Genomic DNA, 20722 nt, shown 5'->3' on the forward strand with positions numbered 1-20722 from the left:
AAAGATCAAACTATTGATGCACAATGTGGAATGTATCTCAAAATAACTATATTGAGTGACAAGAGGAAGATATAAAATAACACATGCCATGTGGTTTTATTCATGTAAAATTTTGTAAAATACAAACTAAGTTATAATGACAGAGTGCAGATCAGCGGTTTGTTCGGGTGACAGCGAGGTTAGGTTTGGGAAGAGTGAGATTACAAAGAGCTATGAGAAAACTATTGGGGGCAATGGATATGTTCACTATCTTTATTGTGTGAATGGTTTCACAGGTGTTTACATATGTCACACTTACCAAATTGTATACTTACAATATGCAAAATATTTCTGGTAAAGTTTCACTTTGTTTTAAATGAAAAGAGGCTAAGATGTACATTTTTACCACCTCGAGTCTCCATGATGTTAGAGAACCTGGGCAGTACAAGAAAGAAAGAGGGAGAAAGAAAAAGAGAGAAGGAAGGAAGGAAAGAAGGAAGGGAGGGAGGGAGGGAGGGAGGGGAGAAAGAAACGGAAAGAGAAACAAAGAGAGGGAAAGAAATAAAGAGAAAAAAAGAGAGAAAGAAAGATAAAGGAGAAAGAAAGAGAAGAAAGAAAAGAACGGAAGGAAGGAGAAAGAAGGAAAGAAAGAGGAAAAGAGAAAGGGAGGAAGAAAGGGAGGAAGGAAAGAAAGAAGAAAAGAAAATAGGCAGAGAGTACAGAAAGGCAGAAGTCAATCTGCCTTTATTTGTATATGATATGATCATACTTTAAAATGATGCATACAATTGAAGTTTTAAAACTGAAAATGTACTTAAAAATCTGTTCCAGAAATTAGAAATATAACAGAAAACAAAGCCAAAGAATGTATAAGGATGAAATTAAATATAAAGCCAAATATTAAAACATTAAATAAATATGTGCTAGAGAGGGTCCACAAAACTAAAAGTTTGTTCTTTGAAAAGAGCTCTATTGTTTTCAATAATTCATGGTAGTGATAAAAAAGAAAAAGGTAGCAAATCTCAATGGTAGTCATGAAAAACAGGTAAAAATTACATTGCTATAAATCCCTTAGAAATATTAAGAAGACATTCTGTACATTGTGACAATTAAATGAGTCTTTTAAGTAAAATGACTAATATTAGGATAGGAAATCTCAACAATCCTGAAGCTAAAAGACATAAAAATAACATCCTACAACCACTAAGGAAACAAAAAGTTTTCCAATATTAGCAAACAAAACACTCCTACTTCAAATGATTTTACCAAAAGCTTCTACAAAATATATTAGGAAACAAAATTCCAATCGTATATGAACTTTCCGGAGATGCAAGATGACTTAAAAACATAGATGCCAACAAGAGTATCTGATGAGCATTTGCTGTGTATGCTACATAATGGAGAAAATCATCTGAAGTTGATCAAAAACGTAAATGTGGAGAAAGCAAAAATTTTAACACTTTTCAGAAGGTACTAACATATGTGAAATAAGATAATAAAAATAATAACATTAACAGATGGCACTTGGGTTCCTAAAGAGCATGTTTGGAGTACAGTATCGAGTTAGTGGGCTAGGGTAGAACTGAGTCTTTTTGTTCAGACAAACCTCTGAGAGCAATTTAGTTTCCTCTTTATGTAACACATTTAAGCAGAGAAAGCCTGAGATGGCTGCTCTGTTTCTTCATTGTTGTTTTGGTTTTCAACAGATTAAAAATTTCTCATGTCATAGCCAGACACAGGGAGAGAGACTATTAAAAAAAAAAAAAGAACATAAGGACGCACGCATTATATTAATGACTAATTTTCTTTTTTATGGTTTTCATTATTTTACCTTTTTTTTTTTTTTCAAGTTCCTGGGTACATGTGCAAGACGTGCAGGTTTGTTACATAGGTAAACGTGTGCTACGGTGGTTTGCTGCACCTATCAACCCATTGTGTCTGGAATTGGTGGGTTCTTGGTCTCACTGACTTCAAGAATGAAGCCGCGGACCCTCCCGGTGAGTGTTACAGTTCTTAAAGACGGCGTGTCCAGACTTTGTTCCTTCTGATGTTCGGATATGTTCGGAGTTTCTTCCTTCTGGTGGGTTCATGGTCTCACTGGCTCAGGAGTGAAGCTGCAGACCTTCGAGGTGAGTGTTACAGCTCTTAAGGCAGCAGGTCTGGAGTTGTTCGTTCCTCCCAGTGGGTTCATGGTCTCGCTGCTTCAAGAGTGAAGCTGCAGACCTTCACGGTGAGTTTTACAGCTCATAAAGGCAGTGTGGACCCAAAGAGTGAGCAGCAACAAGATTTACTGCAAAGAGGGAAAGAACGAAGCTTCCACAGCTAGAAGGGGACTGGAGCAGGTTTCCACTGCTGGCTCTGGCAGCCTGCTTTTATTCTCTTATCTGGCCCCACCCACATCCTGCTGATTGGTCCATTTTACAAAGAGCCGAAGGGTATGTTTTACAGAGAGCTGATTGACCCTTTTTGACAGGGTGCTGATTGGTGCATTTATAATCCCTGAGCTAGACACAGAAGTTCTCCACTTCCCCACTAGATTAGCTAGATACAGAGTGCTGATTGGTGCATTTACAAACTGTGAGCTAGATACAGAGTGCCAACTGGTGTATTCACAATCCCTTAGCTAGACATAAAGGTTCTCCAAGTCCCCACCAGATCAACTAGACACAGAGTGCAGATTGGTGCATTTACAAACTTTGAGCTAGACACAGAGTGCTGATTGGTGCATTTACAAACCTTTAGCTAGATGCAGAGTGCCAATTGGTGTATTCACAATCCCTTAGCCAGACATAAAGATTCTCCATGTCCCCACCAGATTAGCTAGATAAAGAGTGATGACTGGTGCATCCACAAACCCTGAGCTAGACACAGGGTGCTGATTGGTGTGTTTACAAACCTTGAGCTAGATACAGAGTGATTGGTGTATTTACAATCCCTTAGCTAGACACAAAAGTTCTCCAAGTCCCCACTAGACTTAGGAGCCCAGCTGGCTTCACCCAGTGGATCCCGCACTGGGGCCGCAGGTAGAGCTGCCTGCCAGTCCCATGGCGCCCGCACTCCTCAGCCCTTGGGCAGTCGATGGGACTGGGCGCCTTGGAGCAGGGGGCCAGGCTCCTCGGGGGAGGCTCTGTGGCACAGGAGCCCATGGCGGGGGTGTGGGTGGGGGCGGGGGCGGGGGCGGGGGTGGGGGAGGCACCCGTGGGCCGGCACTGCTAGGGGACCCGGTGCACCCTCCGCAGCTGCTGGCCGAGGTGCTAAGCCCCTCACTGCCCGGGATGGCCGGCCGCTCCGAGTGCGGGCCCACCAAGCCCACGCCCACCCGGAACTCCAGCTGGCCCGCAAGCGTGGCGCGCAGCCCCGCTTCCCTCCCGTGCCTCTCCCTCCACGACTCCCGGCAGGCCGAGGGAGCCGGCTCCAGCCTCAGCCATCCCAGGAAGGGGCTCCCACAGTGCAGCGGCAGGCTGAAGGGCCCCTCAAGCACGGCCAGAGTGGGCGGCGAGGCCGAGGAGGAGCCAAGAGCGAGCGAGGGCTCCGAGGGCTGCCAGCATGCTGTCACCTCTCACCATCACCTAGGTATTAAGCCCAGCATGCATTAGCTCTTTTCCCTAATGCTTTCCCCTCAGCTGCCCTCCCCTGACAGGCCCCAGTAAGTGTTGTTCCCCTACCTGTGTCTATGTATTCTCATTGTTCAGCTCCCACTTGTAAGAGAGAACATGCGGTGTTTGCTTTTCTGTTCCTGTTTTAGTTTGCCGACGATAATGGCTTCCAGCTTCATCCATGTCCCTGCAAAGGACATGATTTTGTTTCTCTTAATGGCTGCATAGTGTTCCACAGTGTATATGTACTACATGTTCTTTATCCAGTGTATCATTGATGGGCATTTGGGTTGATTCCATGTGTTTGCTATTGTGAATAGTGCTGCAATGAACATACACATGTGTTTATTTTTTAACAGAATGATTTATAGTCCCTCGAATATATACCCAGTCATGGGATCCGTTCTAAATCTTTGAGGAATCACCACATTGCCTTCCACAATGGTTGAACTAATTTACATTCCCATCAGTAGTGTAAAAGCACTCCTATTTCTCTACAACCTCACCAGCATCTGTTCTTTCTTGACTTTTTAAATAATTGCCATTCTGACTGGTGTGAGATGGTATCTCATTGTGGTTTTGAATTGCATTTCTCTAATGATCAGTGATGTTGAGCTTTGTTTCATGTTTGTTGGCAGCATGTATGTCTTTTTTTGAGAAGTGTGTTCATATCCTTTGCCCACTTTTTAATGGAGTTAATGTTTTTTCTTATAAATTTGCTTAAGTTCCCTGTAGATTCTGGATATTACACCTTTGTCAGATGGATAGATTTTTCTCCCATTCTGTAGGTTGTCTGCTTGCTCTGATAATAGTTTCATTGGCTGTGCAGAAGCTCTTTAGTGTAATTAGATCCAATTTGTCAATTTCTGCTTTTGTTGCAATTGCTTTTGACAATTTCATCATAAAATCTTTGCCCATGTGTATGTCCGAAGTGGTATTGCCTAGATATTCTTCTAGAGTTTTTATAGTTTTGGGTTTTACATTTAAGTCTTTAATCCATCTTAATTTTGTATAAGGTGTAAGGAAGGGGTCTAGTTTCAATTTTCTGCATATGGCTAGCCAGTTCTTCCAGCACCATTTATTAAATAGGGAAACCTTTCCCCACTGGTTGTTTTTGTCAGGTTTGTCGAAGATCAGATGGTTGTAAATGTATAGTTTATTTCTGAGTTCTCTATTCTGTTCCATTGGTCTATGTGCCTGTTTTTGTACCAGTACCATGCTGAGGTTTTGGTTACTCTAGACTTGTAGTGTAGTTTGAAGTTGGGTAACATGATCCCTCCAGCTTGCTTTTTGCGTATGATTGTCTTGGCTATGCAAGCTCTTTTTTCGGTTCCAAGTAAATTTCTTTTTCTTTCTTTTCTTTTTTTTTTTTTTTTTTGAGATGGAGTCTTGCTCTGTCACCTAGGCTGGAGTGCAGTGGTGCAATCATGGCTCACTGCAACCTCCGCCTCCCAGGTTCAAGCAATTCTCCTGCCTCAGCCTCCCAAGTAGCTGGGATTACAGGCATGTGCCACCACATCTGGCTAATTTTTTGTATTTTTAGTAGAGACAGGGTTTCACCATGTTGGCCAGGCTGGTCTTGAACTCCTGACCTCAAGTGATCCACCTGCCTTGGCCTCCCAATGTGTTGGGATTAGAGGTGTGAGCCACCATGCCCGGCCCCATGTAAATTTTTAAAATAGTTTTTACCTAATTTTGTGGAGAATGTCAATGGTATTTTAATGGGAATAGCATTGAATCTATAAATTACTTTGGTCAGTATGGCCATTTAAATGAACTAAATGCCCCGATTAAAAGACACAGAATGGCAAGCTGGATACAAAGACAAGACTTGTCAGTGTGCTGTATTCAGGACACACATCTCATGTGCACAGACACACATAGACTCAAAATAAAGGGATGGAGGAAAATGTACTAAGCAAATGGAAAGCAGAAAAAAGCAGGGGTTGCAATTCCAGTTTCTGACAAAATAGACTTTAAACCAACAAAGCTCAAAAAAGACAAAGAAGGGCACTATATAATGTTAAAGAGTTCAATTAAACAAGAAGAGATAACTATTCTAAATATGTATATGCATCAAATACAGGAGGACCCAGATTCATAAAACAAGTTCTTAAAGACCTACAAAGAGACTTAGACCCCAGACAATAACAGTGGGAGACTTCAATACCCCACTGTCAGTATTAGAACGATCATTGAGACAGAAAACTAACAAAGATATTCAGGACTTGAACTCAGCTCTAGACCAAGTGAGCCTGATAAATGTGTACAGAATTGTCCACCCAAAAGCAACATAATATACATCTTTTTTCAGTGCCACATGGCACTTACTCTAAAATTGATCACATAATTGGAAGGAAAACACTCCTCAGCAAATGAAAAAGAACTGAAATCATAACAAACAGTCTCTCAGACCACAACGCAATCAAATTAAAACTCAAGATTAAGAAGCCCGCTAAAACCACACAACTACATGGAAATTGAACAACGTGCTCCTGAATGACTTCTGGGTAAATAATGAAATTAAGGCAAAAATCAGGAAGTTATTTGAAACCAATGAGAACAAAGAGACAATGTACCAGAATCTCTGGGATGCAGCTAAGACAGTGTTTAGAGGAAAATTTATAGCACTAGATGCCCACATCAAAAAGCTAGAAAGAAATCAACACCCTAACGTCACAACTAAAATAACTAGAGAACCAACAGCAAACACACACAAGAGCTAGCAGAAGACAAGAAATAACCAAGCTCAGAGTGGCACTGAAGGAGATAGAGACATGAAAAAAACTTAAAAAAAAAAATCAACAAATCCAGGAGCTTTTTTTTTTTTTTGACTAATTTTCATATCAAGGAGTTTCCACACACATAGACCATATCTAGGGCTAGCCTCATCAGCACCACTTACTTCTCCTCACACTCCACAGAAGAGGAGAGTTCTCTCTTCCAGTAACTGTGTGCCATATTGGCGTGGAGAAGGAGGGGTGAGAACACAGTATTATTAGACAATTCAGGAAATTGAATAAACACTTATTTAGAAACAATTGCTTTAAGGTAACATACATGATTATCATCATTTTTAAAATATTACATTGTTCTAACACACAATTATGAGACAGAATAAAACAAGTCCTTACAGAAAAAAAATACCTAAAAGTATTTATATATAAATATATGTATTCGTATGTAAATGCACATGTAGGCATATACACTATCATATAAATTAATATTATTTGACTTTTTAGTTGATACGTGTGTGTCAGATACATCCTGTAATTTTATTTACCAGTATATTTAAAATCTTAGCACTTAACATCTCTGAGTAGTACCTTATCAAATGATTATTTTTATCTCTAATGTCTTTACTTTTTAATATTTCCAAATATGTGTATTTGTTTTAAGAAATATATAAAACACGTCAATTCATGTGCATTGTGATCACTTTGCCCTTGTTCTATGCAGCTGATTAGATTATAAAGCTCATGAATAGTGGGTTTCCACACTTTGTTACCTATTGTCAATTTTAGTGTCACTTGACAACTTACTAGAGATTATGCCACTGATGCCCAGTGCCTTATTAGTCAGTGCTAGGCAAACTTCTCATTTTCTGCCCGAAAGTGATGATGGGGTAAGGAGTTACCTGTCCAGGACAATATGAGGATATAATGAGTATGCATAAAAAATTCTCCCTCATGTGTAAGAACCAACCACTTTCAGTTGTCTTCATTGGTTTCTCAAAGTATTAGTGAAGGGGGAGCCAGAAGATAGATAACAGACAATGCAAGTTAATAGAAACAATAAATGTCTCAGAGTAATAAAAATAGGTTTTTGTAAAATGTCCATATTTTGTGAGGGTATACATCTTTGCTCTTTGTATTGAGGATGGATGTCTCTTACCTCCCTTACTCCTACCTCCTTACCTCTCTTCCAAAAGGCACAAGCTAGGTCTGAGAACCCAATCCTCTTTGTACAACTTTAGGAACAATTAGTAATTGTAACCATTGCAGTAGATAGAAAAAAGATCTGAAAACTCAGACCCAGTGGATTAAATAAACAAAAATAATTATTTTCAAGGTATCGTGGAAATAGTTAGAAATAGTTACTGTGAACTAGAAGGAAATGTGCATGTGAATCAAAACCAATGTACATCTCCAAATTCTAGGCACCAGTGACCAAAACAGCAGAGTTTACCATATTTTCTTGAGGCAAACAGCCCTGACTATATACATGTTTTCCAAAAACTGAATAATATAGAAAACAAATTTACTCAATTTTTTACATTATTGTACTATAACACTAAGAAGAATATAGTTGGTAAAATACAACAATATCATTAACCATTCTGATATGGTTTAAATCTGTATCCCCACCTGAACCTCATCTTGAATTGTAATCCCCATGTATTGAGGGATGGTCCTGGTGGGAGGTGATTGGATTATGGAGGCGGTTTCCCTCATGCTCTTCTAATAGTGAGGGAGTTCTCACAGGTTATGATGGTTTAAAAGGGGTAGTTTCCTCTACTCTCTTTCTCTCTCTCTCCTGATGCCTTGTGAAGAAGGTGCTTGCTTCCCCTTCCCCTTTTGCCATAATTGTAAGTTTCTTGAGGCCTCCCAGCTATAGGGAGCACAGGAACTGCGAGTCAATTAAACTTCTTTCCTTCATAAGTTACCCAGTCTCAGGCAGCTCTTTATAGCAGTATAACTATAGCATCTATAGTTTTAACAGACTAATACATGTTCATTTATGAAAATATATATACATACATATATATAATTCCATTCATGAATCTAAAAATATTATACAATATAATATTATTAGGGGTTACCCAAAGAATGTTAGGATAATTTAACCAAAAAGGAAAGTAAGCAAAAAAAAAAAAAAAGAAAAAGAAAAAACACTACATAATTTCCATGTGATTTACCCCATCAGTGGCCTCCGAGAGAGACCTTATATGTTTTTAGTTTTTAAACAAATTTTTGTGGGTACATAGTAGTTGTATATATTTATGGAGTACATGAGATATTTTGATACAGGCATGCAAAGTCAAATAAACACATCATGAGCAATGGGAAACACATCCCATCAAGCATTTATCCTTTGAGTTACAAACAATCCAGTTACACTTTTTTTGCCTTTTTTATTTATTTATCTGCCTATTTATTTATTTATTTATTTATGCTGATCCTCTCCCTCCTCCAACCCTCAATAATTACAATCTTTAAGTTATTTTAAAATGTACAATTGTTATTATTGACTATAGTCACCCTACTCTGCTATCAAGTTGAAGGTCTGATTCATTCTTTCTATTTTTTTTTGTACCCATTAATCATCCCTACCTCCTCCCGACTGCCCCCTACTACCCTTCTTAGCCTCTGGTAATCATCCCTCTACTCTGTATGTCCATGAGTTCAATTGTTTTGATTTTTAGATCCCACAAATAAGTGAGAACATGCAATGTTTGCCTTTTTGGGCCTGGCTTATTTCCTTCAATATTTTGACCTCCAGTTCCATCCGTGTTGTTGCAAATGACTGGATCTCATCCTCTTTTATGGATCAATAGTACTCCCTTGAGTATATGTACCACATTTTCCTTATCCTTTCATCTGTTGATGGACACTTAAAGAAATCTTGTAAGTTAAGCTTAAAAAAGAAAAGCATCTGGAAATATTCCACATCTAGGTTTTCTACAAACTCTTAGAAAATATCACTAAAAATGAACTGTTTTAATGATAAAATTGCACACCAAAAATGTACAGATAGCATCTACTTAGTAAGAAAACTTTGGCTATGTTTGCCTTATTACCATGACTGAATTAGAATTTTCATTGTCACCCACATCACAACAGTTACCAGTAGAGCACAGTTCCCTGATCAATGTGATTACAAGGGATTAAATTCAAGGGATGCATCTAATAATTCTAAAAGTAAAAGAAGCAACATATATATTACTTGTAGATATTATAGTCTACAAGAGAGGAAAACCAGTAGATTTAACTGATAATAATCTAGTCTCAATCTTAAAAGAAAAAATCAGTAGAGATCCTGGAAGATATAGCAAAATTAGGGAGCCAGAAAGAGCATAATTTTTATGAGAAGACAGAATATAATATATATAATAGAAAATATTTTTTAAAAAAATTTAAGTGATGTCTCCACAATGTTTAAAACAAAGAACACTTAGAAAATTTGCTAGCCTGTAGAAGAAGTTGTTATGGCCTATTATACACAGCATAGATCAACTAAGACTGTGAGTGGATGGACTTATTGACTATTAATAGAATAATAAAAGATCTATGAACGGAAACATAATAACAAGGTGACATGATTTCATACAGTTTGTGAAGAAAGAAAAAGTCAAGTATATTTTTGGTGACAGTAAAATGTCTCAGGTATGACTTTTTCTATGTCTGTCACTCACTAATTTGAGACTCTTGGTCATGGGAAACGTTCTCTCTGTAAAAATAAAGTACTACGTTTAATATATGCATATGTTCTTTATATAACTTTACATAAATAATTATAATTATGGCCATTTAATATTCAGGATATAGATCCCAAAAGAGCCCCATTTTGTATGTCATCCTCACAACCTTTTACATTAAAATGTGCTTTTGCTAAATTATTTGATGTGATCTGAGATGCTGTATTAGAGCCTATGTAAGCTATCATAATTTTAAGCTAGGAGCTCACATTATAATATTATGGCCCCTATAAAGCACATTTCTATTTCCACTCCTTTTGTGAAACTATAGTTTCTGCAAAAATTGTAAAATTACTGAAATACATTTAACCTACTCTTCAAAGGGTATCTTTTGTCTGGAACAAAAACTTAGTACTAAGATATTGCATTAATTGTAAAAATCTGAATAGAGGTGTTCATCCCCTCTTCAAAGGATGTGGAAAGTTATTCTCAGATTTAATTTCTTTTTTATGATGAAATCTATTTTTTTGGCTTTTATCCATTTCTCTTATACACTATCATATGAAAACGTAGTTATGTTCTTTGTGTATATAATTTTTTTTCTGTATGGAAGCAATCCCTTTCATGGTACATATTTCAATTATCTGCTGATAAATTTCGTTTTATTTTCACTCAAAAAAAAGTGCCTTTATGCAATCTTTACAATAATATTTTTAAAAGGCTTGATTGCTGGGTGCAGTGGTGCAATCATGGCTCGCTGCAACCTCCGCCTCCCAGGTTCAAGCAATTCTCCTGCCTCAGCCTCCCAAGTAGCTGGGATTACAGGCGTGTGCCACCACATGTGGCTCACGCCGGTAATACCATTTGGGAGACTGAGGTGGGCGGATAACCTGAGGTTGTGAGTTCAAGACCAACCTGACGAACATGGAGAAACCTCATCTCTACTAAAAATACAAAATTAGCCAGGCATGGTGGTGCATGCTTGTAATCCCAGCTGCTTGGGAGACTGAGGCAGGATTATTGCTTGAACCTGGAAGGCGGAGGTTGCGGTGAGCTGAGATTGCACCATTGCACTCCAGCCTGGGCAACAAGAGCGAAACTCCATCTCAAAAAAAAAAAAAAAAAAAAAAAGAAAGGAAGAAAGAAAGAAAAGAAAAAAGCCTTGATCATCCCTGTTGCAATGGCCACTATTTAATTCATGCTCAAAATTAAGAAATATTTACAATTTATTTAACATCAGTGTAATATTTGTCTATAACATTTTATATGCAAAATAGAAAGCTTTCTTTTTCAGTTGGCATCTCAATTAACCAATGGCATTAAAGGGAGGGATGGATAGTTTTCTAAATCTGATACAGACACCTCCCATGATTGAATTGATCATTGTTACTATTTGGTTCCCATAATGAGTAAATTTACCCATTTATTTGGTTTCTGGAACAAAAAAAAAAATAGTGAAAAAACAATGACTTACCAACCTCATCCAGATTCCCTAGTTTTGTTTCCACAGAGAAGAATATTCTCATAATTCAGGTGTTCTCCTTTAAGATGAATAGATATTAATTTGATGAAGTGGTAATAATTATCCATCATGGCTTAAATGTAGATGGGAAAATGAAGACGGTGTTTCCCCTAATTGAGGACAGCCATTGAATTACTTTAATTGTCAATGTATCCTCTAAATTAGCAGGATAAGTATGTGAGCAGGACATAGTTCTTTTGTGATATCTCTATGACCCTTTATTTGGAGAGTGGATTGCTCCCTTTTAGAATTTCACAGCAGACAGTTAATGGTCTACATTCTTTCTTTGTATTTATTAACACAATCTATGGTTCTTGTTAGCAATAAGCTAAGTTAAAGCAAAACAAAATAGAAGAAAATATGTAATTTATTATTATTTTCAATTGTTTGGTGAGTTGGTGATGAGATTTAAATTTTCTTTTGACTGGATGGCTAAGAAACCACAATTTGTGATGTTTAATTGACAGGCTTCCTTTTATCCATGCCCTTTTTTTTTAATAATACAGCTAATATAGCCAATATCAGAGGAGAGATAAAGAAGATCTGGATTGATAAAACTTCTGATATGTTGGACTGCCTATTTCTGTATTTTTCCATGAAAAAACATACTTGTAAATGTTGATGACATTTGTCATTATAATTTGGATACTTATACATGCAGCTGAACAGAATGTCAGATGATACTGTCTAAGTCACATTTACACATAAACAAGTATTTAATTCTAAGACCTACTCATCAGAAAAAAAAAATCCAAATTTGGAATGCTACATAAATAATCAGAGAATCACAAAACGTAAGGGAAACAAATGATCAAACTCACAAATCTCAGGCAAAATATTATATCTAATACATAGATAATGCCATATCATAATTGTAAAAAATGTTTAGGACTTGTATAGATTGTAAAACATCATTTATTACATATGGCAAGTTAAGGCCTAAGCATTTCTAATATTGTTAAAAAACAATGTCATATACCTAGTTTCTGTGAGAAAAATATCTGTATCTGACTTACCTATTAATACTATGCTAATTAAAATATATGGACATGAATTCAGAGCAAGAGCCAAACCTTAAAGCAAGAATGAAAAAAGAACTGTAAGATGTAAAATATATTGTGATGAAAAACCTATGTTTTAGAGTAATTGAATATGAGGTTTGAAGAAGAATTTGTCTTCAGAGAATAAACTTTAAAAATCAAACTAGACAGTTGTGTTTTCATATGCACTCAGTTCAAAATATTTTCTAATTTTCCTTTTGATTTCTTGTTTGAACCATGAGGCAATTGTTTGTCACATCTCTGAGAATTTTCAAGATATTGATTTCTTATTTGATTCTATTGTGGTTAGAAAACATATTTGTCATAACAAACCTGCACGTTGTGCACATGTACCCTAGAACTTAAAGTATAATAAAAAAATATATATATATATATAATATATATATAAAAAATAAATTTCTTGGCTAGGCCCAGTGGCTCACACTTATAATCCCAGCACTTCGGGAGGCCAAGGTGGGTGGATCACTTGAGGTTAGGAGTTTCAGGCCAGCCTGGCCAACATGGTGAAACCCTGTCTCTACTAACAATAGAACAATTAGCTGGGCGTGGTAATATACACCTATAATCCCAGCTACTGGGGAGGCCAAGGCAGGAAAATCACTTGAGCCTGGGGAGCAGGGGCGGGAGAGGTTGCAGTTAGCCAAGATCGCACCAGTGCACTCCCCATCCTGGGTGACAGAGTGAGACTCTGTCTCAGAAAGAAAATAAATAAATAAATTACATTTCTTGAGGTGTGAAAGAAAGAAAGAAAGAAAACATATTTGTCATGGCTAGAATAATTTTAAATCTTTTGAGACTTACTTTATGGCTCAACACATGGGCTGTTATTTAGAAGTGTTTCAATACAGCAGAAACTATTTTGTTAGTTTTGTGTGGAGAACATTATAAACATCAATTAACCGAGTTGCTTAATACCATTACCTACATCTTTGGTATTCTTACTAATTTCTCTCTACTTTTCCTAACAATTATTGGGAGAGTAATATAATTGTGAATTTGTCTGTCTCTTATGCAAGTTCTATCATTTTTTGCTATATGTGTTTTGAAGCTCTGATATTGGGTGAATACACATTTAGGATTATTACATACTTTTTATGAATTTATTCCTTTATTATGGTAAAATGACTGTTTGCATTCCTGGTAATATTAATTGTTCTGAAATCTAGTTTCTTTGATATTAATTACTCTAAAGCTTTTAATTGGGCTGGCAGGGTTGGTCTTTTCCATAATTTACTTTCTTTGCTATTACTTTATTTGAATATTTGTATTTAAAGTTTTTTGTGTTTGTTCTTTTTTTTTTTTTCCTTTTGTTTTGTAAGTAGCAAATATTTGGGCCTTGCTGTTTTATTTCATTTGAAAACCTCTGTCTTTTTGGGGGGCAAGAATATTTAAACAATTTACATTTAACGTGATTAAACACATTTAGATCGATCATTTTCAACTTGTTTTCTCGTGTGATTTTTTCTCCTTTTTAAAAATATTTTCTTTTAAATTCTGCATTTTTATAATTTCCTTTTATCTCCATTGTTGAATTATTAGCTATAACTGTTGGGTTGTTTTAGTTTTTATGTTAAGGATTATTTTATACACCATTGAACTTCAAGTGACAAATTTACAACTTCACTAGTATAAGCACCTTCTAAAAGTACATACTTATTACTCCTCCCCAAATATTTGTGGCACATACTTCTATATAAGTCATAATAACACGAATTATTTCTAGTTATTTTACTTCAAATAAATTAGCTGTTTGTACATTAGTAGACACTGTTTTTAGAGCAGCTTTACTAAACATAAAATCTAGAGCAGTTTACAGAAAAAAATTGAGTAGAAAAGTGCAGGGATATTTCAAATACCTCCGCAACACCCCCTTCCCAGTTTCTCCTCTTATTAACATCTTCCATTAATATGGTACATTCCTTACAATCATAAACTAGTATGGTTACATTATTATTAACTAAAGTCCTATTTTACATTATGATTCACTCTTTGTGTTATACAAGTTCATGGATTTTGACAAATGCGGAATGATATGTGTCCAGAATTAGAATATCATACAGAGTATTTTTACTTCCCTAAAGATCCCTTATGTTCCTCTCATCCATGCCTGTCTCCTTCTCCACTGAATCCTGGCAACCATTGTTTTTTTTACTGTCTCCATAATTTTGGTTCTTTTTCTAGAATATCATATAGCTGGAATCATACAGTACATAGTCTTTTTAAATTATCTTCTTTCACTTAGCAATATGCATTGCATTTAAGGTTCCTCCAAGTCTTTTCATGAGTAAATTATGTAAATCCTTTAAGAAGAGTTATGTAAGTTACCCTTGCCAGCTTTCCTCATTCTTTTGTGTAGGTCAAGAGTTCCATCTGGTATTCTTTGCTTTCCGCTTGAAAAACTTCCTTAAATTTTTTTTTTTTTTTTAGACAAGAGTCTCGCTCTATCACCCAGGCTGGAGTGCAGTGGCACTATCTCGGCTCACTGCAAGCTCCGCCTCCCAGGTTCACGGCAGCCATTCACCTGCCTCAGCCTTCCCGAGTAGCTGGGAGTACAGGCGCCCGCCACCACCCCCAGCTAATTTTTTGTATTTTTAGTACAGACAGGTTTTCACCGTGTTAGCCTGGATGGTCTTGGTCTCCTGACCTCGTGATCCACCCGCCTTGGCCTCCCAAAGTACTGGGATTACAAGTGTGAGCCACCGCGCCCGGCCCCTTTACTTTTTTTAATATAGATACTTTGGTAATGAACTCTTTAGCTTTTTTGTATCTGAAAAGTTATTTATTTATTCTTTGTTTTTTTGAAGTATTATCGTAGTATAAATAATTCTTGTTTGATTTCTATTCCTTTCACTCCATCAAGGATATCATTCCACTCTTTTATAACATGCATTCTTTCTCATAAAAAAAAAAACTGATGTTATCCTTATCTTTCTTTTCTATTTGTACAAAAAGTATGTATTGTATGGTTTCACTGATATAAATTTCTAGAAATTTCAATCTAAGCTACATTGACAAAAAGCAGATTGGTGGTTGCCTGGTAACAAAGAGAGTGAGAGGAAAAATGTTAAAAGGAGGCACAAAGGGACTTTTGATGGTGACTAATTTGTTCATTATCTCAATTATGATAGTGGTTTTATGGTTGGATATGTCAAATATTATATGTCACATATAACTTGTTAAGCCTGTAAAATATCAAAATAAGGATATTTTTCTTCTGATCAGCAGGGAGCCAAAAAATATGGTGATAATGACTGGCATCTATAAATCTTGATGTACTTAGAAATAGTAGAAAGTGTAGGTTAAAAGCAGGAATAGGGTAATATATGGCATCAGTTAAAGGTTATTTTAATAACCATATTTAAGAGTAAAGATCTTTCAAAAATTATCATCTTACTGCATAAAGAGGAGTGAACATGATAGAGTCCTGGAGTAATCAGTATAATTGTTACAGAACACTCAAAGGGCAAGGGAAGAATGCCCCAAGTGAGAACACACTGGGCATGCCGCCCCTCCCAAGTGCTTGCAGGCCACTGTGCATGTGAACAGTACACCCAAAGGGAAGAATCAGGGCAGAAAAGACCTAATCCCCTGGAAGTGAGCCAGTGTACAAAACCCCAAGTCAAAAGTCAAGCCGCACACTGAATCTCGCAAGTCACCCACTTGGCCCTCTTACAAGTGTACTATACTTCCTTTTGTTCCTGCTTTAAAATTTTTAGCAAACTTTCACTACTGATCTAAAACTTGCCTTGGACTCTCCTGCCCTATGCACCTTAGTCAATTTCTTTCTTCTGAGGAGGCAAGAATTGAGGTTGCCGCAGACCCACACAGATTTGCCACTACTAACATACCATGAACCAAAAATAGGAGAGTATAGGCCCAGTGTCAATTTTGAGGGGACATAGTTTAATAAAATAATGTTAAACAGTAATTTAATATATAACTGTGTCGTAGAAGAATTTCATAATTAAGAATATTGTATTTTAAAATAGTAAAAAGAATGTGGACTTTTTTTTTTTTTTTTGAGGCAGAGTCTTGCTCTATTGCCCAGGCTGGAGTGCAGTGGCGCGATAGCTTACTGCAATTTCTGCCTCCGGGGTTCAAGTGATTATCCTGCCACAGCCTCCCAAGTAACTGGAATTACAGACATCTGCCACCACACCCAGCTAAATTTTTTTGTATTTTTAGTACAGACGGGGTTTCACCATGTTGACCAGGCTGGTCTTGAACTCCTGACCTCAGATGAGCCACCTGCCTCGGCCTCCCAAAGGGCTGTCATTACAAGCGTAAGCCACCGCACCCGGCCAGAAAATATTTTTAAAACCATTAAAGAAATGTATGATTGTTGTATGATTCTTTGCCTTCCTTAGTGGGGTTTTGGAGGCAGACTTCTCTTTTAGAATTTCCATGTAATAGAAAAATATTATACAGGTATTGAGGAAAACTAATTCACTCTTCTCATTGAACTCTGGATTTAATTGGTGCTGAGCCTGAACTCGTGAGGAAGAGCTGCTGCTGATCAGAAGAAGAATAAGAGGGAGGCTGAGATGAAGTTTCAAATGGGACTGTATGGGTAGATCTTGCAGATGATATATTTGAAAAAAACAATATACATACTGGGAGATATCCAGCATGGAGACCATCAATGCCCGTTTACTGTGAAGCTGGAGATGGGTAATATTTAACAGGAATTTGGAAACAATTAAAAAGTGACTTAAACTAATATTTGAGTGACACCACCAACAATCTTCTGCTTTATTTGGCCATGTCGGCCTCTGAAGCTTCCAGGATTTGAGGCAGTGAGTATACTGTCCTTCAGCTTCCAGAGATCAAATGTGGGCCTCATAGTGGTCAGTAAGAACCAACACTGCTATTCTGTTGGAGATAAGGATTCCTGGCATATAAGGTACTAGAGGAGAAGCATAACAGAATCCCCTGCAAAAATGGACAAGCAGAGATTAGGAGTCGATATACTTTAGACTGTTTATGGAATGAAATTTCACAAAAAAGTAAACTAAATACATAAATGTTTAATTAGACCTGCAGTTACGTGACCTGCCAACAAATGAGCAAACAAACAAAAAGAATTAAGAAAATAGCTTATCTCCTCGCAAACATCTCAAATGTAAAAAGTACGTAAATGTTGTAAACAGTCATAATTGTTATAATTGGAGCATACAGTGCTTAATGCTCAATTAATGCAACTAGTTGGCATTTTATACTTGTTTTGTTTTGTTTTTGCCAATTGTGAATCTGCTGCACCTTGATTTATTATTTATTTACTTATTTATTTTTTATTGTTATACTTTAAGTCCTGGCGTACATGTGCAGAACATGCAGGTTTGTTACATAGGCATACACCTGCCATGGTGGTTTGCTGCACCCATCAACCCATCATCTACATTAGGTATTTCTCCTAATGCTATCCCTCCCCTAGCCCCCCACCCCCCAACAAGCCGCAGTGTATGACATTCCCCTCCCTGTGTCCATATGTTCTCATTGTTCAACTCCCACTTATGAGTAAGACCATGCGGTGTTTGGTTTTGTGTTCTTGTGTTAGTTTGCTGAGAATGATGGTTTCCAGTATCATCCATGTCCCTGCAAAGGACATGAACTCATCCTTTTGTATGGCTGCATAGTATTCCATGGTGTATATGTGCCACATTTTCTTTATCCAGTCTATCATTGATGGACATTTGGGTTGGTTCCAAGTCTTTGCTATTGTGAATAGTGCTGCAATAAACATACATGTGCATGTGTCTTTATGGTAGAATGATTTTTAATCCTTTGGGTTTATACCCAGTAATGGGATTGCTGGATCAAATGGTTTTTCTGGTTCTAGATACGTGAGGAATCACCACACTGTCTTCCACAATGTTTGAACTAATTTACACTCCCAACAACAGTGTAAAAGCATTCCTATTTCTCCAGATCGTCTCCAGCATCTGTTGTTTCCTGACTTTAATGATTGCCATTCTAAGTGGCGTGAGATGGTATCTCATTGTGGTTTTGATTTGCAATTCTCTAATGACCAGTGATGATGAGCTTTTTTAATATGTTTGTTGGCTGCATAAATATCTTATTTTGAGAAATGTCAGTTCATATCCTTCACCTACTTTTTGATTTTTTTGTTTTGTTTTGTTTTGTTTTTTCTTGTAAATACCTAGGAATACAACTTACAAGGGAAATGAAGGACCTCTTCAAGGAGAACTACAAAACACTGCTCAAGGAAATAAGAGAGGACACAAGCAAATGGAAAAATATTCCATGCTCATGGATAGGAAGAATCATTATCATGAAAATGGCCATACTGCCCAAAGTAATTGATAGATTCAATGCTATCCCAATCAAGCTACCATTTACTTTCTTCGCAGAATTGGAAAAAACTACTTTTAATTTCACATGGAACCATAAAAGAGCCAGCATGGCCAAGTCAATCCTAAGCAAAAAGAACAAAGCTGGAGGCATCACACTACCTGAATTCAAACTATACTACAAGGCCTACAGTAACAAAAACAGCATGGTACTGGTACAAAAACAGATATGAAAGCAAATGGAACAGAACAGAGGCCTCAGAAATAATGCCACACATCTACAACCATCTGATCTTTGACAAACCTGACAAAAACAAGCAATGGTGAAAGGATTCCCTATTTAATAAATGGTGCTGGGAAAATTAGCTAGCCATATGCAGAAAGCTGAAACTAGATCCCTTCCTTACAACTTATACAAAAATCAACCAAGATGGATTAAAGACTTAAATGTAAGACCTAAAATTATAAAAACCCTAGAAGAAAACCTAGGCAATACCATTCAGGACATAGGCATGGATAAACACTTCATGACTAAAACACCAAAAGCAATGGCAACAAAAGCCAAAGTAGACAAATGGAATCTGATTAAACTAAAGAGCTTCTGCACAGCAAAAGAAACTATCATCAGAGTGAACAGGCAACCTATGGAATGGGAGAAAATTTTTGCAATTTATCCATCTGACCATGGGCTGATATCCAGAATCTACAAACAATTTAAACAAATTTACAAGAAAAAAGAACCCCATCAAAAAGTGGGCAAAGGATATGAACAGACACTTCTGAAAAGAAGACATTTATGCAGCCAACAAATGTATGAAATAAAAGCTCATCATCGCTGGTCATTAGAGAAATGCAAATCCAAACCACAATGAGATACCATCTCATGCCAGTTAGAATGGCGATCATTAAAAAGTCAGAAAACAACAGATGCTGGAGAGGATGTGGAGAAATAGGAATGCATTTACACTGTTGTTGGGAGTGTAAATTAGTTCAACCATTGTGGAAGACAGTGTGGTGATTCCTCACATATCTAGAACCAGAAAAACAATTTGATCCAGCAATCACATTACTGGGTATATACCCAAAGGATTAAAAATCATTCTACTATAAAGACACATGCACACATATTGCAGCACTGTTCACAATAGCAAAGACTTGGAACTAACCCAAATGCCCATCAATGATAGATTGGATAATGAAAATATGGCACATATACACCATGGAATACTATGCAGCCATACAAAAAGATGAGTTCATGTCCTTTGCAGGGACATGGATAAAGCTGGAAACCATAATTCTCAGCAAACTAAAATAGGAACAGAAAACCAAACACTGCAGGTTCTCACTCATTAGTGAGAGTTGAACAATAAGGGCACATGGATACAGAAATGGGAATATCATACACTGTGGCTTGTTGGGGGGTGGGGGGCTAGGGGAGGGATAGCATTAGGAGAAATACCTAATGTAGATGATGGGTTGATGGGTGCCGCAAACCACCATGGCAGGTGTATGCCTATGTAACAAACCTGCATTTTCTGCACATGTATCCCAAAACTTAAAATATAATAATAATAATAATAATAAAGAAATGAGTAGGTTTCTGGTTCTAGATATGTGAGGAATCACCACACTGTCTTCCACAATGGTTGAACTAATTTACACTCCCACCAACAGTGTAAAAGCATTCCTATTTCTCCAGATCCTCTCCAGCATCTGTTGTTTTCTGACTTTTTAATGATCACCATTCTAACTGGCATGAGATGGTATCTCATTGTGGTTTGGATTTGCATTTCTCTAATGACCAGTGATCATGAGCTTTTTTTTTCATGTTTGTT

The 20722-nt window shown here is 37.0% G+C and overlaps 1 long non-coding RNA gene across 1 annotated transcript in view; it reads left to right on the forward strand.

Annotated features, from left to right (window-relative positions):
* Positions 1-20722, forward strand: part of LOC134807708 (uncharacterized) — a 111442-nt gene that overhangs the window by 5933 nt on the left and 84787 nt on the right. The window contains exon 2 of the long non-coding RNA XR_010148811.1: positions 1830-1976. This is a non-coding gene — a long non-coding RNA (uncharacterized LOC134807708). The remainder of the gene's footprint in view (positions 1-1829; positions 1977-20722) is intronic.

This window comes from Pan troglodytes, chromosome 1 (genome assembly GCF_028858775.2).
Source record: "Pan troglodytes isolate AG18354 chromosome 1, NHGRI_mPanTro3-v2.0_pri, whole genome shotgun sequence".
NCBI lineage: Eukaryota > Metazoa > Chordata > Mammalia > Primates > Hominidae > Pan > Pan troglodytes.